Source organism: Canis lupus, chromosome 12 (assembly GCF_003254725.2).
Source record: "Canis lupus dingo isolate Sandy chromosome 12, ASM325472v2, whole genome shotgun sequence".
In the NCBI taxonomy this organism is placed as follows: domain Eukaryota; kingdom Metazoa; phylum Chordata; class Mammalia; order Carnivora; family Canidae; genus Canis; species Canis lupus.
Window position 1 is genome coordinate 10,081,402 of NC_064254.1, and position 25,864 is coordinate 10,107,265.

The window sequence follows — 25,864 nt, forward strand, 5'->3', positions numbered from 1 at the left end:
CCGGGCTGCCCCAGAATATCTTTGACACTAACACCTGACAAGGATTTTACAGGAACAGAGAAGTACAGATGTGTATGCCTTATGCACATAGATAGAAACATCTTTAATTAACTATAAGCAGATCAAAACCATCAATGTATGTAATAACATAAAACAATATGACCAAGTGGGGATTATCTCAGGAACGTAATTTATGTTCAACATTTGAAAATCAGTCAACCTAATTCGCCGTGTCACCAGAAAAAAAGGATTATCTCAGTAGATGCAGAAAAAAGCACTACTTCTCCCACTACCACCACCAATTCATAATTTAAAACTTTCAGCAAAGCAACAATAGAAGAGAATGTCCTGGCCTTAATAAGGGACATTCATCAAAACCTACCTCTAACATTTTATTTATGGCAAATATGTCGGCTACATTTCCCTTAAGATTGTTCATGGTAGATGTAGGCTGAGAGCTCAATGCCCTGGCCTTGCTAGATGTTCAGTGTTCTGGATATGACTCTGGGTTTTTCTTGTTTTATGGATGTGATATCTTCTTCTGTTCCCTGAAACATTTATCTTTCACTCACAGGCAATTATTCTGTTTGCTCAATATGATTTTCTCTTAGGCTATGAATTTCCTCACGTATAGTGCAGACAGAATGATAGATCGTGGTTATCACATCTTATTTGTGGACAAAGCATTTTGGAATAATTGTCTTCTGCTCACATTTTGAGCTGCCAAGGCATCTGCTTTTGCCATTGTTAGTTGCATTTGATTTTTTAAAACTTGCATGAATTCCTCAGTTTCTGGTCTGCTGATTATAACCTTTCTTATTTTCAATTTAACAATCGAGTCTTTTACTTTTTAAGGTATTCAAGATGGGGAGGAGAGGATAGCTGGTGAGATTCGTGTGCTACCTTGCTCAGTTTCCCCCTGCATATTTCAGTTCAAGGGTTTGCATTTGAGCACAAGAGAACATACATGTCTTCTGCTTGGTAAGTTTTCCTATAGAGTTATTTGTTGAACAGAATTCCTCAATTTTGATTTAATAAAATTAATTTTTTTGCCTTATGATTTGTGCCTTTAAAACTTTGTGTAATAAATGCTTCTTCATTCCTAGGTATTCATCTGCAGAGGTTTTTTTCTATTAATTTAATAATTCTATTTTTCACATATATGTCTTGAATTCATCTGGAGTTCATCTTTGTATTTAATATTAGGCAGAGATCCAGTATTTTTGGTTGTCTTATTTTTTTAATATACTCTGCCAGTTTTCTCAAGGATGTCTACCAAATAATGGGCTCTTTGTCCCATTTTTCATGGTGCTTCCTTAATGTAAATGCAGAGAAACCTTCCATGGTCAGTCTGGAGGAGCTAGGGACTGGGAGGCGGGTCTTGGAATGTTCAGTACTGGGATAAAGGGTCACCACAGATGAATGGGAGCTAGAAGTTGTCTCAAGAAGACTTTTTTCACAGGGCTGTGGTGTGAGTGGTTTGGGGGGGAGGACTCCCAATAGCTGGGCAGGGGTAAGAGAATAGGTACTCATCTGGGATCCATGGAGGATATTAAATGCACTCAAGAGTCCTGAGGCCCAGACTGGTCTGACACAATCAGAAACCCCCATCACTGCTGCCCCTACAGTATCCTTATCACCCTGAGGAGGGAAGACAAGGAGGAAATTCATAAATGGAGGTGAATTTTTTCCCTGCCCCTTCCTCCTATCCTAAACCTGTTACTGGGTCCTCCTCTCCTCCTCCCTTCCTTTTACCTACTTCCAGCTACCCCTTCCTTTATGCTAAAAGCCTAGCTCCAGAAAGAGCTAAGGATCAGAGTTCAGTGGGGTGGTAGGGATAGAGCCAGAGGAGTAGGAACAATCCCACCAGGTCAGAAAGGACAGGGCCATCAGGCTGAACTGAAGATACTGAGGCCCAAAAAGAAGAGCAAATTTGTTGAGGTGATGGGGGTGGGAGAAGTAGTAGGGAGAAAGCCTCAGAATCAGAGCTAGACATACCAGGAGCGAGGACCACACAGAGGGGCCCAGCGAGGGCTCTCAAGAGCCTGCCTGGGTCTTTGCCCTATCTGTGCTGCTAAGTGCTGGGTGACAGTTTCTGGCCAGTGCCATGGGATCTCTGGGCCTCCTTTCCTCAGTTGTGATATCTTGGATAATCTCTGAGATCCTTTAGGTTCTGAATTCCAGAAGGTTCCTCCTCATGACTGTGTGGCTGTCAGGGAGGGAGGAATAATGTCTATTTTGTAACGGAGTTCCTATGTATCATATCCCTAAACCCACCAAGCACTTTACCATGTCTTCATTTTGCTAATTAAAAAGGTGTAAAGTGGCATTTCATGGTTGTTTTAATTGATATTTCTTAGGTTATTAAGAATTGTGAACATCACTTACCTGCCTTTTGGATTCCCTCTCCTGGAAATTGCCTTTCACATGTTCTACCCATTTCCACTGGATTCTTGCCATCTTATTGATTGGCATAGCTTCTTGTGTGTTATACATCATATTGCTATATTACTTTTAGATATTTTCTTTTTTTTTAAAGATTTTATTCATTTATTCATGAGAGACACAGAGAAAGAGGCAGAGAGATACAGGCAGAGGGAAAAGCAGGCTCCATGCAGGGAGCCTGACGTGGGAGTTGATCCGGGGTCTCCAGGATCAGGCCCTGGGCTGAAGGCAGTGCTAAACTGCTGAGCCACTGGGCTGCCCACTTTTAGATATTTTCAGTTAATTTTTTCCAGTCTATCATCTGCTTGGTAAATTTTCCTATAGAGTCATTTGTTAAACAGAATTTCTCAATTTTGATGTAATCAAATTAAAAAATTTTTTTGCCTTATGAGTTGGCAAAATCACTAAGCCTTTAAAACTTTGTATGAGAAGTTCTTCATTCCTAGGTATAATGCTTCCTTATGATAAAGGATGTTGTCGTGTATATAGGGAACTGTTTGGAAGCCTACCCTATGTCAGTGTCTCACTTGTCAGTTCTTGTACCAGCACCACTGACATCAGTTCTATTACTTAGTAGCATATCTTGATATTTGGTAGGACAAATCTTATCTTTTAATTTTTATTTTTTCATGATTGACATAGCTATTCATGCATCTTTATTTTTCCATATAATTTTACAGTAAGTTTATCTAGTTCTAACCAGGATGTGAGGGTGATCTGGCTGCAATATCTGTCCCTCCATTGATTGTCAGTGTTGATCCAGCTGATCTGACTGGCTACAGGTGTCCCCTTCTTCTCTCACCACTCCATGTGCATCTGTCCTGAAGCTGCACGCTCAAAGAGGCTGACCTTCTCCATCAGAGGAAGAGGATCCTTCTTGGCTGAAGGGCATACAAGTAGCTGTGCTCCTCTGCTAGAACCATCAAAGTCCATTTGAAGGAAAATGTAGTGTAGTCAGGCTTCCAAGACTAGACACATCCAAATGAGGCACTGCATGTGGCAGTCTGCCTTTCTTTGAAAAAATAAAATATTAAGCTGAAAGTGTGTTTGGGATTACAGTTAGAGACTTATAATTTGGGGGACATTGACACCTTTATAAATATAATTGTCTCATCCAAGAACATAGATTATTTGTATTTTTCAGATCAAGGTCTTGGTTAAATTAATTCTTCCTTAATATGTTATAGATGTTGTTGCTACTAGAATTGTATCTTATTTTGATTAGATTTACCAAGTGATTATTTCTAGTATAGATAAGCACTTAAGTAGATGATGCCACCATTTCAAATTGTGACAATTATCCTTTGTCCTCTCATTGGTTCTCCTTATGATTTTGCCCAGAACCTCTAATACTACATGAAGCATTAGTGGTAGCTGTGGAAATCTTTGATTTGAATGTATACTTTCGGGATCCCTGGGTGGCGCAGTGGTTTGGCGTCTGCCTTTGGCCCAGGGCGCGATCCTGGAGACCCAGGATCGATCCCACGTCGGGCTCCTGGTGCATGGAGCCTGCTTCTCCCTCTGCCTGTCTCTGCCTCTCTCTCTCTCTCTCTCTGTGACTATCATAAATAAATAAAAATTAAAAAAAAATGAATGTATACTTTCTTCCCCAAGTAATATTTACTGTAGCCATTGGTATACAGGCTTTTCCAAGTTATTTCTTCCTATTTGCAATTTATGAAGGATTTTAAAATAATTTTAAATATGTTGAACTATTCCAAATGCTTTTTCTGCATCAGATGATTTTCTTCTTGTAATTTATTGACTTAGTTCATTTATATTGCTAGATTTTCTGAAGCTAAATGATCCTTTTTGTCCTAGGATAAACCCCAAATGATCATAATACATTCTTTTCTTAATTATTATTACACTGTTGACTTCAGTTAGTTAATATTTATTTCAATTTTTTCTCTATGTTCCTCAGTGATATGAACCTATAATTTAATTTTCTTGTGTTATCCTTAACTGGTTTTGAGCTAAGGGAACTTAAGCCTCTTGAAACGAACTGGGCAGCTTTTGCTGCTTTTTATCTTTTGCAAACATCTTGTATAAAATATAAATCAAATGATTCTTAGGATATTTATAGGTGATACCTATAAAACCATCTGAGTCTTGCAATTGCTGTGAGGATGGGTCTTTATCTAAGATTTCAATTTCTTTAACATTTATTAATCTACTCCATTTTACTTCTTGTGGTCATCTTGGTATTTCATATTTTTTAGGAATTTGTCCACACCTGGGATTTCAAAATATTTTGTTCAGGATTTATTTATTTAAAAACCTTTATTGAGTTTGTGGTAATTTTCTTTTCCTTCAATTTCTTGTTTATATCTTTTATCTCATCAGTTTTATCAGATGTAGGTCTATCTTATTAAACTTTGCAATGAGCAAGCTATGAGTTTCTTTAATAGCCATTTTTTCCATCTTTTTTATTTCAGGCCCTCATCATTATTATTTTCCTCCGTTACATGTCCTTGAACTTGCCTGCTGCTCATTTTCCATCTTCATGAGTAGAGCGCTTAGCTTATTTATTTTTAACCTTTTTGTATTTCTCACAAATGTATTTAAAGCTTCTAATTTTCCATCTAAATATTAGCTATGCCCCGCAAATCTGATATGTGGTGTTTATATATTATCATAATATATTTTATTATATACTTATGGTTTATATAATAATAAATAACTACTATTTAATTTCAAAATACGGTATTTTAGCTTCATTTCTATGCATTCTTAAGTTTTAAAGACTTTATTTTTAAGCAATCTCTTAACTAATGTGGGGCTCAGACTCATGACCCTGAGATCAAGAATTACATGATTTACTGACTGAGCCAGCCAGGTACCCCATCATTTTTAACTTTATTGCATTATGTTTAGAGAATGTATTTCATATCATATTAGTTTTTTGGAATTTATTCTTCTTTTATTTCCTCATACAAGGTCTATTTTTGTAAATATTCTCTGATATTTGAAGGAATGTATGTTTTTATTTATGCAGAGTGCTTTATATGTGTGTGCATATACATAGTTTATATTTATAAATAATATGTTTTATTAACTATTCATAATACATTTATATAATTGAAAGCATTTTTAAGGTGTAATACATATTTTATATATTTTTAAATATTTGTTTTAAATTATAATTTATTATATATTATTTGTACATAATAATATACGTGTTTGTAAATATTATGTAAATATAAATGATACATGGAACTTATTAATCATCTGGTTTAAAACATAGATTCATTCATTTATTTTTTGTTTCTTTGATCTATAATCTTCTGAAAGGGATATGACTCTCCAATTATGCTTATTAATTATTTACTTCTCCTTGAATTTCTGATAGTGTTGTGATTATTATTTTATGGCCATACAGTTAGGTACATAATGTTTATGATAGTTCTGTTTTTTTATTTAAGTATACTTTTCATCAATATTTATTATATATCTATATATCTTTGTCTCATAGTATTTTTTACCTTAAGTTCTTTTTTGTTCAATATTGCTACTACAGTTTATTTCATACTAGCCACAAATATTTTTCCAACTTTTGTTTTTAGCCTTTTAACATCTTTTTTGTTAAGTGGATCTCTTGTAGATAATTTTTTTCTTATTTAAAAAGCTTTTTACATTCAAAAATGTTTAATTCCTGCATGATTAATATATACTGTTATATTAATTTCAGGTGTACAATATAGTGATTCAACAATTTTATACATTCCTCAGCGCCCATCACAATAAGTGTACTCTTAATCCTCTTCTTGTAGATAATTTTTTAAAACCCAAACTGAGAGTCTCTATCCTTATTTTGTGAGTTTAACCCACTTACATTTTTTGGAACTTCTTTTATATTAGGATTTATTATTGCCTTTTTATTTAACTTTTTACATTCATTGTACTTTATTTTCAAAAATTATTATCCCACTTACCTTTGGGTAGGGTATTATTTTGCTGAGTTAAAGAGTATGCATTCTATTTATTTTACTGAAGACCCATATTTATGTTGATTTACTCCTGTTCCTGCCTTAAACTTATCAATATCTATATATTGACTCTCATGAGACAAGCACTTACCATCCTTTCATGATCTTCTGGTCTCTCCTCCTCACCCCATGCTGATGTTGTCTGGAATGTTATTTTTCAGTTGCCATGGGAGTATTTTCTCTTTCTCTTCATTTTGGTTCTAGCTGCATTTTTGTTGTTGTTTAAGGAAAAAAAAATATTTACCAAGATACTTGATCACATTTATTTACTCACCTCACCAAAGTATTATAATCACATATTTGAGTGACAGTTTGGCTGGATACAAAATTCTACTTACAGAGTTCCTTTCTTCAATCCTTTAATAACATTATTCAACTGTCTTCTGGCATCCAGTGCTCCTTTTAAGAAGTCTAACATAGATCTAATTCTTGTTCTTCTGTAGGTGATATGAAAGCCTTTAAATATACTCTTTGTCTTTGATGTTCTTGCATTTCATGTGATTTCCAGGAAACCAGAACAGAGAATGAAATTGGCCTCCCAAAACCTCAAGAGGAAGAGAAAAGGGAACAGAGTCAACTTAGGGTCCCTGCAGGCCATGGGTAACTGATGCCTAGGATCTTTATAATCAGCTGAAGTGCAGGGTGGCACTGGGCCCAAAGGGGAGGAGCTTCTCCCTGAGCTAGTGGGAAACAAAGGGCAAGGCTGGGATACACAGGTGCAGGGTCTTCTTAGACAGACTTGCCTCTGGGGAATCCAACCTATCCATGGCTATCTTCATGTTTGGGTCAGATCATGCATGTTTATCTCCCTGGGTCTCAAGCCTAGCAAGTCCCAAATGTAGCTTCCCACTAGCCCAGGCCTCAGGAGCTCAAACCCCTGAGGCAGGCTCCTGGTACTCCCTTCCTCAAATCTGAGGTTAAGCAAGCTACCTGGCCACTCTTCACTGTCCCCTCACTGAGACCTCAGACCTACCTGTACTTGGTAGAAGCCAAGTACAAGTCCACACAGGAAAAGTATTTGGAGCTAAAGCATACAGAAAGTAGACAACAACTGTCCAGGCTAGAAGACAGAATAGAGTTTGGCCCCAAAGCTGTGAGAGAAAGTAGGGGACCTGGAAACAGTCCCACAGGGTCCACTAAGCCAGGGTGACCTGTGTCTAAGATCTGTACATCATTGCTGTTGGTGTATGTAAGAAAAAAAGAAACAGAGAGACTCTGGATTTCTGTCTACTGAGTTCTGGGCAGATCTTCCCACCAGATGGGGTTAGGAAAGAGATAAGAGCCCTTCCCTGGACACAGGGCCCTCAATACCCTTGAATCAGAGCAGAAGATCTGGTGGAGTCTGAGGTGACTGAGGCAGATGAAAGGGGTGAGTGACATTTCTCCCAGACCTCAGAGAGAGGGGAGCATTTCCTGAAGAAGTAAGCTCCCCTGGAGATACCACCAAGCTGATAATTCTGAGAATAGTGACCAAATTGCTGGAAGAGTCCTCCTACCTCAGCTGAACTCTCATGATAAAGAAGCCAGCATCTAGCCCACCCCAGATTGTGTGCTGAGAATCCTGAGCCGCCATCTGGGGCTTGGAGCTGTGACTAATCTGGCACACTCATTTGCAGATGTCTGCCAGCACTGGGTTTTCCTCATAGGGCTTTCCCTTGGGAGGGTACTGGCTTTGCAATGAGAGCACCTGTCTCGACACTTCATAAAGTTCCTCAGGCACAACTCTATTTCCCCAAGAATCTGGATAACAAGCCCTCAAGTCAGGGCCCTCGCTGGTCCCAGCTACTCCTTTCCCAGGGCTGAGGTAAGGGGAGAGGAAGTCCACACCCATAGCATAGGCCCCAAAGCCAGCCCTCTGGTTACAGAGCCACCTAGCTCCCTGCCCTACCCCCCCTCCATCTCACCTGAGGCCAGGAGCATCAGAAGGACAGGTAGCAGGAGCAGGCATAGGGGTCCCCAAGCCATGCCACCTCCAGCCTGTTTCTGACAGTGGAGAAGAGAAGGGGAGGCCTCTGGGGAGAAGGAAGCAGAATGTGAGCCTGATTCTGCTCCAGCTTCCCAGCATCTCTGAACTAGAAGACTCAAGAAAGGCCACCACCTTGACTGGAGAAGTAAACTAATGGGCAGGCTCTCTGGGAAGTGGGGAGGAAGGAGTGGGTAGGCTTGGGTGGTGGTTTGCCACCCTCAGGGTCTGTTTCTGGGCCTGCAGACCTGAATCCCGCCTCAGGTGCTCACTTTTGCCCAGCTTTTCCCTTTTTCTGTTATGCCATACTTTCCACCCTATCACACTCCTCCATCATTGCTGCAAAAAGCTCTGAGAATGTCCAAGAAAAGAACCATGGTAAAAGAAGAAGCCATTCCTCTATTCCCCCCACCCTTTTTTTTTGAGAGAGAGAGAGAGACAGACAGAGCACATGCACAAACAAGTGGGGATGCAGGGTAAGGGCAGAAGGAGAACGAGAGAGAGAATCTTAAGCAGACTCCACGATGAGTGGGGAGCCCAATGCTGGGCTCTCTCATGACCCTGAGATCATGACCTGAGCAGAAATCAAGAGCCCGATGCGATGCTCAACTGACTGAACCACATGGATGCCTTCCATTCTTCTATTCTTTCTCTCTGTGTACTGCCTGAGAGTGGTTGGGGGGCTATGGAGTCCCTCTAGTCCCCAGAACAAGATAGGGACTCCACTCCAAGGGCATGGTGGGTCAGTGATATATTTTCAACCTGAGAAGTTTTTGAGTGGAGAGAAAATTTCAATTTCAGGCACTGTGAGAATGGTGCCTGGGAGAGGTGGAGGCCAGGGGAGGTGAAGAAGTGCTGAGCAGGAAATATCAGAGGGGAAGATGAGGGGGACAGATCTGCTGGCCCCAGGAAGCAGGGAGGAGAGATCAGCACCAGCTCCATCTCTTCACTTCTCATTCCCTAAATGTGCTCTGTCAATGTTGGTTGGAAGAATACTTGAGTGGGTGAAAGGTGAAAAAGTCTTTCATTTAAAAAATGTATGTGTAAAATGTGCAGAGGAAAACCAGCCAATGTTGGAACAAACTGAGAAATAAGATAAAGTGGTAAAGTATAAAATAACTATCCATGAGCCCATACTGATATAAATAAATAATTGAATAAATTTATAGACAAATGGGGGAGAATAGACAAATCTTTCCAGAAGAATTCCCAGTAATTGATATAGATACTCTGCCCTCAAGGGTGAGAGCATAACTGCTACCCCTTAAGTATGGGCTATCTATAGTGCCTTTCTTCAAACAAAACAAAACAAAACAGGGAAAGAGTAACTTCAGAGTGGACAAATCTGCAAACACCATCTCAGCTCTGTGACCAGGTTAAGACTGACCACGATAATCATGTGGGTTGTATGTACCATTGACATGATCTGATGAGAATGGCACTTTACCTCTATGGTTTTCCTCCCAAAACCTCTAACTTAATGAGAGAAAATATCAAGCAACTCTCAAATGAGAGACAGGTATTTTTTAAGAACTTAGTTTGATTAGACACAAGAACAGCAAACAGGACCATTTAAGGGACTAGTTTATCTAAGGACGGTACACTCACCAATGTAGGTAGCCCAGTGTGCATTGAACTCTCACATGGCTGTTTTTTCCAGTTGGTTATAACCTAGCTCCCTGCTAGGTGTGTTCAGTCTTCAGAGCATCCTGTTCAAGTAAGAGGATTAATCTCATCTTCCTAAAATTAGGGACATTCTGATCTGCTCCAGACCACACATGTCCCTGGACCTCCCTGCCCTGGTCTGGCTGTGGAACTGGGCCCTAGAGAGCCCAGAGAGAAGGCAACAACAGGGGGGAGGAGGTGGGAAGCTGGAGTCTCTGAGGAAAATGATCAAGGCACATGGAACCTAAGCTGTGACTGGGCACCAGGAGATTGCCCAGGTCAGAGGGGACAAATGGAGGAGGGGTCTCCAGCCACTTCCTGTCTGTGACCACATGTTCTCAACACAGAACTAAAGTGAAGGCTCAGCTACTCTGCATTAGAACTGGATTTCTAGGTTCTGTTAGAGGCCCCAGCCTGTATTAAGACCCCAGGGTGTCTGCTCCTCGCAAGACCCCAGTCCTGACTGTCATGCTGGTCCTTCTTCAAACTGTGTTGAATTGCTCCTGTGGCTGCTCCCCAACTAGCCTCACAGGTGTTGGGCCACAAGGGTGTCCTCTTGCCAGAAGCTGATGAGGAGCCTGTAAGCAGTGTCTAGATGCTCACAGTAGTTCCTGATCCTGCATTGTGCTCTAACACTACCATACTGTGGACACTCTATTCCTTTCCAGACAGACTGTGAGTCCCTTGAAGGCAAGGCAACTTTTTCCTCTATGTGAACCCTGTCTTGCTCAATCCTGCCACATCATCTGGGCATGCTCCTTGATCTGAGAGGGAGGGGCCCACCGAGTGCATCTCCAGTCTCTTATTGTGGAGGCTGAGCTGCAAAGCAGAGCCAGTGACTTGTCGAAGGTCTCGTGGAGATTTCACAACTGAGCCAGGCATTTGAACCCTGTCCCTCAACACAGCCCAGCATTTTGCCCACCTCCTGAGCAGCTCTCATCCACTACGGCTCCCAGCAGCATGTCCCTGTCATCCCCCCAAATGGGGTGCACTTGCACTCACAGTCCAAGGACAAGGCAGCATTGGTGGAGACTTGGAGGAAAGGATTTAGGCACCAAAATAATATAAGCCATATCTTTGAGAATATAAAATTAAAAAAATCATAAGTGTGATTCTTTTTTTAAGAAGAAAATCTGCTTTAATTGAATGGAAATTCTAAATCAAACTACCCAGGTGTAAAAGTACCAAGTGCTATAAAAAGTTTTCATCTGCATTAATAAGAAGCTAAATTTATAACAAGGAACTGAAAGTTTTGTTAGCCAACTGGTTCTGTTGAAAGAAAAAGCTTGAGAGCAGGGCTATCTGACAGAGAATATGGTAGCGATGCCCCATGTCCTCCAGCCCAGCACAGTAGCCACTAGCCATGTACAGTCGTTGAGCATCTGACACATGGCAGGTGCTACTGAGGAACTGAATTTTGGTTTCTCATTTGATTTTAGTTAACTTAAATGTAAATAGCCATGTGTGGTTAGTGGCTAGAAGATTGGCACAGCTTTAGGTGACTGAGGTCAATTTTAACAATACCCTGCCCTCCTCAGAAGGAACGGATTTCTTTGTTGTGTGGTATTTGTGAATGTCGAAACTATAAAGCTAATAGAAGATCATGTATCAGAAGGTCTCTGTGCATTGTCTAAGAGACAAGATTCAAAATATTATTGTGCTTCATGTTGGGATGCACATCTTAAATAAGATCCCCAAACCTAAGTCATAAAGGGAAAATAGATAGATTTAATCACATTGTCAAACACTGTCTTCCCCAAATAACAACCTGTGGAGAAGAGAAAGCCTAGTTTATTGCTCACGTTGGTCAGGGAGGACACTACCGCAGCGTCCTAGAGGAAGGGCAAGGTCAGAATTTATTCAGAAGTTTGGTTTAAGGCAGGTCTTTGCAGGGCTTCATTAGGCAAGGGGAAGGATTATAGTACAACAGTCCATAATTAGTAGGAACAGCAAGGCAAGGATTTTGAGTCAGAGATTCAAAGATGCTTAGGACTCAAAGTATTTCTTGATGCTTTCCATTGAAGAGTCAATTGATCTTTCAGAAAGTTTCTATAATGAAAAAAAAATTTAAAAAAAGAAAGCCTCTATAATGAACAATGAAACCATTTGCCTGGGGGGAAAAGAAAGTCTGGAAAAATAAAGTAATACCAGAACAGTGAAAGAGCAAAGTCATGTTAATATAGACAGTAAGATGTGGCTGAGACAGATTGTGATTATAAATAGTTTCAGCACACAGCATAAACATTTCTTTTTCAAACAAAAGCTATTGTGGACAAAAGACACATTGGCAAAGAGCTCCACATAGACACCAGCTTTCCTGCCTGCAGCCACAGGAGCCATACAGTGAAGGTTTGAACTACAGCTACTTGGAGTCAGACAGATGCCTTTGGCTCTTCCTGGAATGAGAGAGAATGGCATGAACACCTGCTGCTCACCACCTGATCTTCTCCTGGAAGACAATTTCTCATCACCCCTCTGATGAGGTAAGAGGCTTTCTGCTGTACCCCTCAGAACAGAACCACAGATTCTAAGACCACTGAGTGGCAGTTGCCAATGGGTCCTCAGCTGTGGGGTATCATATGGCTCGTTGCAGTTCTCTGACCCCCTTTTGTTTTGGCATATGAGACAAGGACCCCAGGGAGTTGGAACATTGAGCTGATCTTCCTTTCACTGCCTGTGTAAGTAATAGACTGTCTAAATCTTAAAATGGCTCCTTGTATTTTCTGCACCAAATCACCCGAGGCCTGGCCTCATGCGTGCTTGCCAAGTAACAGATGAGAGATTGAGGAGAGATATTTGCAGTGTGAAAAACTGACCATGGATGAATATCTAAATGAACCAAGGGGTTACTAAGAATCGCAAGCAGAAGAAAGGAAGTCCAATAGCAAAATGATCAGAAGCAAGAGATCCAGCACAATAAATATCCAAATGTCAAATGAGCCCACAGATATAGATGTTTGATTTCGTTAGTTCTCAGAAGAATATTCATGTAAAACACTGAGCTGTCACTTTGTACTCAGCTGACTGGAAGGAATTAGGAAGTTGGATAAGATTCAGTATCAGTGAGAATGTGAGAAAGTTCTGGAACTTCCATGAGGAATAGGTGTGTGACTGTCCTATACTGTCTCCAATCCCTGAATCTACGTTCTATTGTCATTACTGTTTTTTGTGTCCTGTCCTGTTTAGGAAACATTTGCCTACTTCAAGATCATATTTTCTGTTTTCTTCTAGAATCTTTATTGTTTATACCTTTCATATTTAAGTATGATCCATTTTAGTTAATTTTATGTATGGTGTGCAAGAAGGGTAAAAGGTTTATTTTCACCTTTGGTGACTATCCAATAGACCATCACTATCTGTTGGGAAGACCAATCTTTCCCACTAAATCACAGAGACACCTCTGTGATAATCAGGTGAATACATGTATGGGTGTGTTTCTGAACCCTTGCTCTATCTGCCTTATGCCCCCTGGGTATGTGCTCTAGAAAAAATCTTACATGGGTCCTCCAAGAAGATGATGGGAGTATTTATTTCAAACTGCTTTTCATTTTTCTGGATTTTGCTTGTTTGCTTATTTTTTAAAATACTTTATTTATTTGAGAGACAGAAAGAATGAACAGTGGGGAGGGTCAGAGGGAGAGATAGGGAGAAACAGGCTCCCTGCTGAGCAGGAAGCCCAACATGGGGATCGATCCCAGGACCCAGAGTTCTCTATCCGAGCCCAATGCGGATGCCTAACCTCAGCCACCCAGGCGCCCCGGTTTTCTTTCTTTCTTTCTTTTCTTTTTTTTTTTTTTTTCGCTGTATTTTTAAAATTTTTGTATTGGAGTTCAATTTGCCAACATATAGCACAACACCCAGTGCTCATCCTGTCAAGTGCCCTCCTCAGTGCCCATCACACAGTCACCCCATCCCACCCCACCTCCCCTTCCACCACCCCGTGTTCGTTTCCCAGAGTTAAGTGTCTCTCATGTTTTGTTACCCTCACTGATATTTTCGCTCATTTTCTTTCCTTTCCCCTTTATTCTCTTTCACTATTTTTTATATTCCCCAAATGAATGACACCATATAACGTTTGTCCTTCTCTGATTGACTTATTTCACTCAGCATAATACCCTCTAGTTCTATCCACATCGAAGCAAATGGTGGGTATTTGTTCTTTCTAATGGCTGAGTAATATTCCATTGTATACATATACCACAGCTTCTTTATCCATTCATCTTTCGATGGACACAGAGGCTCCTTCCACCCACCCCAAGGTTGCTAGAACTCATAGAGCAAGTCGGCAGTGTGGCAGGATACAAAATCAATGCCCAGAAATCAGTGGCATTTCTATACACTAACAGTGAGACTGAAGAAAGAGAAATTAGGAGTCAATCCCATTTACAATTGCACCCAAAAGCATAAGATACCTAGGAATAAACCTAACCAAAGAGGTAAAGGATCTATACCCTAAAAACTACAGAACACTTCTGAAAGAAATTGAGGAAGACACAAAGAGATGGAAAAACATTCCATGCTCATGGATTTGAAGAATTAATATTGTGAAAATGTCAATGTTACCCAGGGCAATTTACACATTTAATGCAATCCCTATCAAAATACCATGGACTTTCTTCAGAGAGTTGGAACAAATCATCTTAAGATTTGTGTAGAATCAGAAAAGACTCTGAGTACCCAGGGGAATATTAAAAAAGAAAATCAGAGCTGGGGGCATCACAATGCCAGATTTCAGGTTGTATTACAAAGCTGTGGTCATCAAGACAGTGTGGTACTGTTTCTTTATATTTTATAAATAAGATCAGCTGCTGAAGCAGATTAGGTGCCCATCACAAGGGGAATGGGAAAGTAAAATTCAACACCAACTTAGAATCATACATAGCAGTAAAAAAAAAAAATCAAAGATTCAGATTTGCAGATGATAACAAGGATGGTCTCAGAAGCAAAATAAGATTGAATGAAATTTACAGAGTTATAGTTTTCCAAAAAAAGATTAAATCACAACCTTCATAAGTTAAAAATTAAAGTTTGTTTAGCTCATATTCAGTGAATTAACCAGGCAGACCTTAGAACCAGTTAAAAAAGGAAATCAAGAAACATACTGTTATATGGAGGAAAGGAATGTTGAAACAAATCTGGTCCTCAAAGATAAGCCCCTGTTCAAAAAAGACCTGCCTTTGGTTCCAAATGTAATCAGTTCTGATTTTATTAAGTTTTGAAAAGTTTGATTCCAGAATGCTAAAATGGAACTATTTTCACTTATGTGACTGCCATGGAACCTGAATTTTCCAAATGTCACTGAATAATTAATAATCATGTATATATCCCAGGAGTAGACTGAAGTAGAGTGATGGGAAATAGGAATCATTTTCTTAAACACGCAGAAGTTTTTGAAAAAAATACCATAGATTTTGGAACGGGAAAAAATAGGAATTATATGTATTTGTATCTTTTATGCAATATATGGCACATAATAACGTCCAATATATTGTTTTTGGTAAATAGGAACTTTTATTATAATATAACTTTATAATAGAAAAAAGGGTATATTTGCTATAACATAACAAAGAATGTATGTTTGTATTTGTCTTTCACTGACAGTGAAAAAAAAAAAACAGAACAGAACAAAGACTTTCAAACTTGAACTGTTTTCATCTCAGTTTTGGATGAGATTGTTCGGGGGATGCCAGGGACCATTCCTCTCTCCTTCTCATGGATCTTTCTGTACAGTAAAAAGTCTGCACAATCCTTTCTCAGACTTTCTGGCAGCCAGGGTTCCAGATATAATTTAGGTGCCACCAATCAAATCCATCTGTGCAAGACTTAAGTTTGGAGCAAAGGTATCCATTTTGCTGGATAGTGGCTGAGGTGGGGTGATGCTGGAACCAAAAGTTATGCCAGCAGCTTCCTGATTTGGGAAGTTTCCCAATTCTCCAGGGTCCTCACTGTGACAAGAGCAGTGTCCCCTTTAGCAGCCCCACCCTATTGTGTGGCTTTGAGAGTCATGTCCAGATCTGATTCTGTAAATCATTTACTATTCTAGTTTTTAAAAATCCCTTCCTACATAAAATAGGCAGATTGGATTTAGCTATCTGCAACTAAACCTTGACTGACACAAATACCAAGAAAACAGATGCCATATTCCAGAGTGAGGCAGGAAACCAGTGCACAACCCATGCAAAAAGGTATTCAAACCTCATCCACACTAAGGGTATGCATTTGTTGGGATTTTGAAGATTAGAAGAAAATTTTTAGAGATAGCTTGGGAATATTAATACCCTGCAGGTAGAGGGGAATGGATGTCTCCTCCTCACCTCAAGCCCACAGAAAGGGGCTTCAAGGTCACATCTTGAATATATTAAACGTCTTCTGCACTTTGAGAGACATGGCAGACTGGTGCCTGACTCCAGCCTAAGAACTGTAATGGACAGAGACTGCCAGTGGCTAGATGTCCCAATGTCAGAGTGAAGAACAGGTGGCTGTGTGGGGGTCCACCAGTGTGCCATGAGTTTGTTGGGGTGAATCAAATGGGTATTTCCTGTGGACCAGATGTGAGCTGCACATGTGTGAGACCCTCAGTGTGGGTTGTCACGGATCCTGTCCAAAAACGCTGCCTGGGGGTGGACAGATCCCATGGAAGAAAGCTAGAAGTTGACTGACATAGGTGAGGAAAATAATTTTCCATCTACCCTTCTGGGTTCCTGGCTGAGACCCCTGTGATAAAGACAGATTAACAATAGCTGTATCTTTGGAGTGACTGGGTGACTGAGGGGGGCACTTGACAGGGTGAGCCCTGGGTATTATACTATATGTTGGCAAATCGAACTCCAATAAAAAATATACCAAAAACCAAAAAAAGACAGATTAACAAGAGAAAAACTAACAGAAGTTTATTAACATGTATATCTCATGTACACAGGGGAGATAACCAGGGGAAAAACTGAGTAACTGCCCAAGGTGGCTTAGAACTCCAGTTTAGGGGATCCCTGGGTGGTGCAGCTGTTTGGCACCTACCTTTGGCCCAGGGGGCGATCCTGGAGACCCGGGATCGAGTCCCACGTCAGGCTCCCGGTGCATGGAGCCTGCTTCTCCCTCTGCCTATGTCTCTGCCTCTCTCTCTCTTTCTCTCTCTCTCTCTCTCTGTGACTATCATAAATAAATAAAAATAAAAAAAAAAAGAACTCCAGTTTAAATTCTATGTTCAGCTAAAAACAAAAGACAGGTATGGGGAAGCCACAGGGCAAAATTAGTTTCAGGGAAAGCATGGAAAACAAGAGTTAAGGTTTGTTATGCAGATTTCAATCCCTGCCTTCTCCACAGATAAGTTTCTCATATGGTTTAGAGTCCTCCTTCTCATCCTGGTAGAGAGGAAGACACCTTTACAAATGGGGATTTCCTTCATAAATGTAAATTCTCTCACAAAAGTTAACTTCCACTCTGCTTTCAGAGCTTCTTCTGTATCTGCTGTTTCTCAAAATAAACTTTATGCCAGACATGTTTTCAGGTGGCATATTCTGCTCCCCATACTGCCAAATGCTTGTAGACTGAGGAAGTCAGAGGCCACCAGTCAAAAGTCAGATGCAATTGCATGTGTCAATGAAATTGCAGGTAATGGGGCTACTCCGAGGAGCCCAAAAAGTGCCCTATGACAGAAAGTCAGCTTTAAGCTGACCAACCCTTGGAGCAGTGGCAACAGGTGAGACCTTCCCTGCTCCCTTCCTCTTCCCTTCCATGGCTCTGTCCTGGGGGACGTCAGAAGCTACAGCAAGAGGTGGAGATGGTAGCAGAGGAAAGAAAGAAAAGCCAGTTAGTACCCTTCTATCCCTCTGACAGGGGGACAAAATCGAGAGGATTTGGAGGAGAAGATTTCATTTTGAATGGAACACTTTTTCCCCTTATTGAACTGAAGCTACTTTGGGAATAAACTTTATACTGCTTAGAATGGCTCAGAAGGGTATGGATGAATAAGTAAAGCACAGAGGGGTTTTAGGGAGTGAAACTACTTTTAATGATACTACACCAGTGGGTATGTGTCAGTACACCTTTGTCCAAACCTATAGCATGGTCAGTACCAAGTGTGAGCCCTAAGGTGAACTTGGACTTTGGTTGACACTGATACGTCAATGTAGATTTGTTGATTCTAACAAACGTACCACTCAGGGACAAGATGCCCATAGTGGGGGACTCGGTGCAAGTGGGGCAACAGGTGCGATAGGGGAACTCTGTGCTGTGTCCTCAGTTTTGCTGTGAACCTGAAACTATTCTCAAAACTAAAATCTATTTTTCAAAAAAGAACCAGAAGAGTGATGGGTCTTGCCATACCTTTTACCAACAGGCCAGCAAGTTCCCCAGCAGAGTGAGTTTGGACGGCAGTGCGAGAACAAATATAAAGTTCATCTGGGGCAGCCTGGGTGGCTCAGTGGTTCAGCGCCACCTTCAGCCCAGGGCGTGATCCTGGAGACCTGGGATCGAGTCCCACCTCGGGCTTCCTGCAGGGAGCCTGCTTCTCCCTCTGCCTGTGTCTCTGCCTCTCTCTCTGTGTGTGTCTGTGTGTGTGTGTGTGTGTGTCTCATGAATAAATAAATAAATAAAATCTTTAAAAAGAAAAAAAATTTAAAGTTCATCTGAATTACCCTTTGTGAATCCCAGTTGTGGTACTTAATACAGAAATTGACTGCCATTCCCTTGGCCCTGATGACTCCCAGTGGCTTCTTTGCTGCCAGCCCTCTATACTCCCCCCTACCCATTACTGCTTTTCTCTCTCTGGCTAAGAGAGGGGCTGGGCAGAGATCTCACAAAAGTTCAGGAAACCTGTTCTTTAACACTGAACAGAGCGGAATGTGGTATTTGTTAGTGAAGGAAGGCATGCCCCTCTGCTCCTGGAAGGTCGAGTCTGCTTCCCTGGGTTTGCTGTGTCCTGGGGACATCTCAGGAGGCTGCCTTACCTGATGAGTGGCAGAAATGAATGTTATTTGAAAATGATGCATCTCTGCCATCTCTGGCCTGCGTCTTCCTCCCTCCTCTGAAGAAAAGACTGGATTGCTAGTAACTAAAATCCTCAGCCTGCCCCTCCCACCTGTCCCAAGGAGCCAGCCCAGCCCCACTCACATCATTCCCAGGGATAGGGCCTCCCTCCTCTCCAAAGACCTCTGAGCACAGAAGTGAGGAAAGTCAGGGAACAGGCTCTGGGGAACCCCTGGGAGCTGGTCCCTCTAAACCCACACCTGAAGCCGCTGCCTATGTCCTCTCATTCATTTCCACCCAAGCCTGGCCATGGCTCTCACTCACCTGAGCCTGAGGCTTTCCAGAGAGACACAATGAGAACACCAGGCCATTGTTCAGGATGAATCCACATGTCAGAACAATCTCCAACAACAGAGGTCCTGTGGAACAATCGTCAGCAATAGCAGGCCTGTGGAAAGGGCAAGCACTGGAATCCTAGCTTTGACTACCCCCACACCCAGAGTCCAAAAGGGTGGGTATCTGCTAAATGTTCTATTCTGAAGCTGAGCCTGCTCCTGGCCATGAGAGCAGCCAAGCAGGGGTTTGTACTCTTTGAAGACGGGGCCTCTACTTTTCCCAGGCTCTCACCGCAAAGGAATCTATCTGGTCTCCTGCCACTAACACCTGCCTTCTCCAGAACTCCTGCACAGCTGCTGGGTCACTCTGCACTGAGACCCTCACTGTTCCCCTCAGGAGGCCTAGGGAAAGCCCTTTGTGCTCCCCGCTGCTTACAGAAAAAAGTGCACATGACTGTGGCCTTCAAGGGTCTCCACCATCTGAACTTATGGTCGTGTGTTAACCTTATCCTCTCCTTGACATTCAGCCCACTGTCCACCTCTGTAGCTGACACATTCTGTGTGCGTTCTCACCACTTGCTCCTGGCATGGAACGCCATCCTCTCTGTGCCTTCAACATTTCTCTCCCTCCAGGTGGTGATCTCTGACACCCACCTGTGGCCCTCACTCCCCAACAGCTCTGGGTGGGGAACAGCTTCTGTAGATCCCATTCCTTTAACTCCAAGGAAGAGGCTGCTAAGGGATTACTCAAATTCCATTGGCGCTGGGGCCCCATTTTCTAGATGGTGCCTCATGGGCAGGGATATAATATGACTGCATGCTCTTAGCATCCCAACTCCCAGCTCCTTTCCTACAGAGCTGATGGATGGGACTTTTGCTGCCTTGAAGTAGTAACATTCAAGGCTTGGATTGGGCCTTCAGGATAGAAAAAGAAGAGAAGGTCATTCTGCCTGCTAGGGTTCAGGACCCCCTTGGTCTGCCTGGAGCAGGAGAAAGTCCTCCATGTGGTCAGCCTGGTTCCAGAATCCTCATGTGGGGCCTGAGCTGAGGGCCTCAGCTAAGCCCTTACATTCCTTTGCTTGGGCCTCCACAGAGCAACCCTCGTTTGGACACAACTTACATTGGATCCAGATTGCCTTGGTTGGTTCTCTTGGCCAGTGCCATTTTCTGAAAGAGATAAAAAGCCCTTTTGAGCCTTGACTGACATGGGCTCCTACTGGGTGCCCAGATTCCGCCTGCCCAAGATGGCTCGGTATACTCCGAGCTTGCCTATTTCCACAACCCAGCTGACTTACTCTGAGCCAGAGAGGGACCTTCTTCTTCTCCTACATGCTGAACAGCCATCTTCCAAAATCATTGCCATGGGACAATACTCTGTTTGGGGGAGAAACATTCACAGGGTCCTCGAAGGTCAAAGGTAGAAGGAGTATTCAATACCATCCAGCCCAATCCTCCAAGGAACAGGATGACAAGGAATGCCCAAGGTCACTCAGCAAACAGACCCAGGGACCCACGTTTCCTGACCCTATTCCTATATATCTCTGTGACCGCCAGCTGGCCTCAGCCACCAGAGTCTCATCCAGTAATCCCAGTCTAATCTTTCAGCTCTCAGTACTCTTGTCCTCCCAGCCCATCACAGTCAAGTGACCCACTCACCTGCCACGAGTCTTTCTACTCTTGCTTCTGACCTACATGGAGCTTGCCTGTGAGGCAGGGAACCTCCCTCCTGCCCTCCCTGCCCCATCTTCTCTCCTCTTAAATTCTCATTTCAGCCCTTCTACTGTGGGGTTGGGTGGACACCATCCATCACCTCCAAATATCCCCCCAATATATTAAGTTTCTTTTTGTGCTCCACAACTGCCATGCCCTCCCCCACCTGGAAAACTGAATAAAAAGTCAAGAATAAAGAAAGACTCTCCCCAGTGCACTGAAGGAGCATCTATTCATCCCTGGGCAGGCCCAGCCAATCCCAGAAAGAAACCTTCTCTGTTCATTTGTTTTAACCTAACTAAAAATCAGTCCCTGACTATCCTTCCTAGGAGTACAAACTCAGGTATTACTGCAAGTACCCTCTCCGGAGGATTATACTTTGTTTCCCCTGTGAGGCTAGTAATTCCTTCAGGCAAGAGCAATCTGTACTTGACTCGGTTTCCTTAGCCATATTAGCCTAGATTTTCTCCAGTTACTAGAGAAAAGGAATGTGAAGCTGCTACCCATCCTGCACTGAGTGCTCTTTATGGCTTGACGGAAATAATTATGTTAGTGTTTATCATAAACTAAACCTGATACACTTCTCATGGAATAGTCTGGGATCGGTCATTCTTGATTACTTTTCTTGGTGTTCTCGTCGCGTGAGTTAACGAATCAGGCAGCATGAGGGATTCAGACCTGGTGAGCCCACGCCATCTGCTAGTGCCTGGAGTGAGCACACTCCTCCGAATGTAAAACATAAGGCTTTTGTTCCTCTGAACTCAACAAACACAGAAGAACCCAGAGAATTGGAGCCACTGAATGTCACAGTGTGGAAAGCTAGAAAAGGGTGGGGGACTTGCTCGAGGTCACTGAGCATGTCCGGGGCAGAGAGGGAATGGGTCTCGGGCCAGCACTCTTCTCCTCGTCCCATGACAGCCTCACCTCCCTGGGTAAAGAGCAAAGTGCTAGTGCTTCCACACCATCCAAATTAATAAAATGTCTCTGAGTAGAGGGCAATGGAACCGCTTAACTGACTGCATAAATCCTTTGTAACCAGCCAGTTAGTTCCTGGGTATCACTGGATGTTTCTAAAGTACTGGGAATTACTATATTCGAAGACTTCCCTCTGTCCTGCCTATAGCCCTGTCGGTTTGCATGGTCAACTCTTTATTTCCAAATACTACGACGTCCAACTTAAGCCCAGCCCTCTCCTGATGTTCACATATTGCAGTTAGCAGGACATGGGCCAGCGGTGTCCTGTGGGGAGGAGGCCCCTCCAACACACTCACTCAAAAGGAGGTTTCTTATTTTTGTTTATTTATTTAAATTAAATTAGCCAACATATAGTACATCATTAGTTTCAGATGAGTTCAGAAATTCATCAGTTGTGTATAACACCCACTGTTCATCACATAACCTGCCCTCCTTAATGCCTATTACCCAGTTACCCCATGCCCCCACCCATGTCCCCCCCACCCCCCAGCAACCTTACCTTGGTTTCCTATAGTTAAGATTTCTTAAGAAGCTTGAGGCAAGGACACCTGCATGGTTCAGTTGGTTAAGCACCTGCCTTCTGCTCCAGTCATGATCCCAGGACCCTGGGATGGAGCATCAGGCTTCCTGCTTCTTCTCCCTCTCCCTCTGCTTGTGCTCTCTCACTCCTGCTCTCTCATTCATGGGCTTCTCTGTCTCAAATAAATAAACAAAATATTTTAAAAAGAGAGGAGGAGAAGAAGAAGAAGAAGAAGAAGAAGAAGAAGAAGAAGAAGAAGAAGAAGAAGCAGCTTGAGGCAGAAGTATCAGGGTCCCCCTCCCCATGTGGATAGACAGGCTTTCTAATAAACCTGTGGTTTATTAGAGGTGCCCCCACCAACAAGAAACAACTAGAGGTAGTGAAAGGGCCTCATTTTGCTCTCTAGAATCTATTCCTCATCTGCTACTTTTTAAATCCCTTTAAAAAGGGAGCAGCTTCTTATTGGCAAACTGGACCCATTTCAAGGATTCACCAAGAACCATCCAGTCAAGGTAGGATCCCAGCTGCATCCCAGTATCTGCTGAAAGATACAGGGAGAAACTTAATCTCTCTGAGCCTCCCTCCCTTGTGCCATGGGAACAGCAGGGCTTATTTCACAGCAGGAAGATTAACGAATTATGCTCGTGGCACAGAGTCTATGGTCAGTTATCTATTTCTTCAATCAGGCTCTCTGATACAGAGAGGATGTTTGAGATGACCTAGTGCAACTTCTTCACAGGTGAGAAAATGGAGGCCCAGAGAAAAGCTATGGCTTTCTCAAACTCACAAAGTGTGAGTGTGGAAGATCCAGGGTGCAATGATTTGGGGTCTGAAGCTTTTCCCATTACTCTGCTCCATCTCTCCAAGGCAGCCCTCCCAGCATATGGGGCCTCAGCCTGTGGCTGAGGTCAGTCTCCACAAAAACCCTTCTCTGTCCTGGGTCTCGCTTCTTCTCACCTTTGCACTCTACCCAACCAATCTGTTTGAACAGGACATGGGGCTTCTAAGGTAAGAGATCGATCACACAATGGTACAGCCCCAAGTCCTGCTGGAGCTCTGTCACAGTGACCTTGCATAGGGCCTCAGTGGGACAATCCTTCAGCAGGAATCTCCCTACCTGGGCCCAGTTCAGGCCTTTATTTCTAATGTTCATGCACACCAGTGTCTCTGGGGGACCCTGGCTCCTCATCTGTGGCCAGGCCTTCAGGCTAGAAGACTAGGACATGTTGTTGTAAGAACCAACAGTGGTCCAGTTCTTTCCTTCTAACAGGCACTTCTGTTTCTCCTCTTCGCCTTCAGCTTGGAATCCTATAATGAGGAGTCAAAGGGCTTCACAGAGCAAATGTTTCTTCCACCATCCCTACATCTGCAGACCCCAGTGCAGATACAAGGTCGCAGATCAAAAGTAGTAGTAACTCCACCAAGCCTTTCTGAGTCATTTAGGATTTCCGTAAATTATTTTGAAATGGTTCAGAAATTTTATATATACACATATATAATATATAATTATATATACATTTATATTACATATTATTATTTATATATATTATTTATATATACTTACACAATACATAATTATATATAAGTATATATATATCTCCCAGCAAAGTACAAACATATGGAGCAAATAAGGCAAAATATCAATTATGGTTGAGTGTTTGAATCTAGCCAATAATTTTATGGTGGCTACTCTTCCCAGATTTTGTAGATTGGAAAATTTTAGTAATAAAATTGGTAAAAAAAAAAAAAAAGAATAAAAAAGAACTTAACCAGTTTTACAAACTATATTCTATTCTTCTTGTGCTTCCCCCAGACATGTCCCTTGCTTTCCAGAACACAGTACTTCATACTAGCCCCTGCCATCTCAGGGCTGAATGGCCTCCCCACTCCTCTCCATCCCCACCCTCCCACCCTGGTCCCAGAGGAGAATCTACCTGAACAAAATTGCACCTGCACTAATCTCTTTCCCCTTTCAATCCTCAATACCATTGGTCACCCTGTACCTGCTTACACCACCACCACCACCATCATCCACCATAACTTGTATTAAGCACCTATATGCCTAAATACTGAGCTGAAGAAGTTTACAGTAGTCTACTATTTAACTCTCAGGAGAATCCTCTAAAGTAGGTACCATGTACAAACAAATACTGAGTAGGTACTATTTATAAATGAGGACATTCAGGCTCAGAGAAGCTGGAGGACTTCCTCAGGTCATAAATGTAGAAAGAGACAGAGATCGGATTTGAACCCCACTCTGTCTGATTCCAGAACCCTTCATCTCTTTTCTATGCTGCCTTTCTGTGTCCTCCTAGAGAGATTTGTACTGTATTTTTGTCTTCATGTTGTGACTCTTCCCTTTTGTTACTTACCTTTCATTTTTACCAATGCCTCCTCTACTTCAGTGCCTGATTCCTTTAAAGAGAGACTTCATCTTACACTTTATATCTCCCAGGAAACCAGCATAGCGATGAGAAATTGTTTGGGTGACTTCACATAATTTCTCGATTTCACAGTATGCTAAAGGAAGCTCCAGGTTCTGTTTCATCACCTAGTTCCTGCTGGGATAGGTGCACCCTTCATTTCTCTTTCCTGTGTCTAGCACACATCCTGATCCCATCCAGTCCCTCCTAAGGAAGTGAGAGAAACCCCTCTTTGCAGGTATCCCTTTGACTGTCTGCATCCCTGCCACCTCCTTACCTGAGGCCCAGAGCAGCAGCAGCAGCAGTAGCAGCCATGGCCACCCCCAGAGCCCTGTCCCCTCCATCCTATCCCACTCCCAGGGTCCATTGGGTGCTGGCCTTCCTGGGGTTCTTCCAGTTGCTGGAGGATGTTTCCCCCACAGGGGTGTTTCTCATGTTTCCTGAGAGGCTTGACTATCACTTTGCAATTGAGAAAGGAAGTGTGAAGAGGGAGCAGCTCGGAAAAATGCAGAAGAGAAAAGAGTGATCACTGACCTTGTGACATCTTCCTTCCTGCTTCCATTACATCACAGCCCATTGGTCAACACTCGAGAGCTCCCCATTCTCCACTATAGCAAGACCCATCCATCTGATGTCCCACTTCTGTTTCACCCACTTCCACAGGTCACCAGGACTTTCTCATGCCTGGCCACTGACCACTACATCCTGCAACACCCCCTGCCATTCCCCCTGTCTAGAATGACATCATGCACCCAAAGTTGGCTTGTTCTTCAAGATGCAGCTCAAACCTTGCCGATGACCTGCCTTCTTTTTTTTTTTTTTTTTTGACCTGCCTTCTTTAATCTTGCCCCACAGTAGGGTTCTCAAGTATGGGC

At 42.5% G+C, this 25,864-nt stretch overlaps 1 long non-coding RNA gene across 2 annotated transcripts; it reads right to left on the reverse strand.

Moving 5' to 3' along the window:
• Positions 1 to 3,050: 3,050 nt before the first annotated feature.
• LOC112641564 (uncharacterized) lies at positions 3,051 to 25,463 on the reverse strand. Of its 2 annotated transcripts, none has more exons than XR_003124705.3 (9): positions 25,267 to 25,463; positions 22,546 to 22,738; positions 20,657 to 20,735; positions 20,482 to 20,528; positions 19,351 to 19,474; positions 10,006 to 10,106; positions 6,773 to 6,979; positions 6,526 to 6,638; positions 3,051 to 3,457 (listed from the first exon to the last, which is right to left on the reverse strand). It is a non-coding gene; the product is annotated as an uncharacterized LOC112641564 (long non-coding RNA). The 2 variants fall into 2 exon arrangements; XR_007401133.1 differs by having other exon boundaries at positions 6,759 to 6,979.
• Between the last annotated feature and the right edge of the window lie 401 nt (positions 25,464 to 25,864).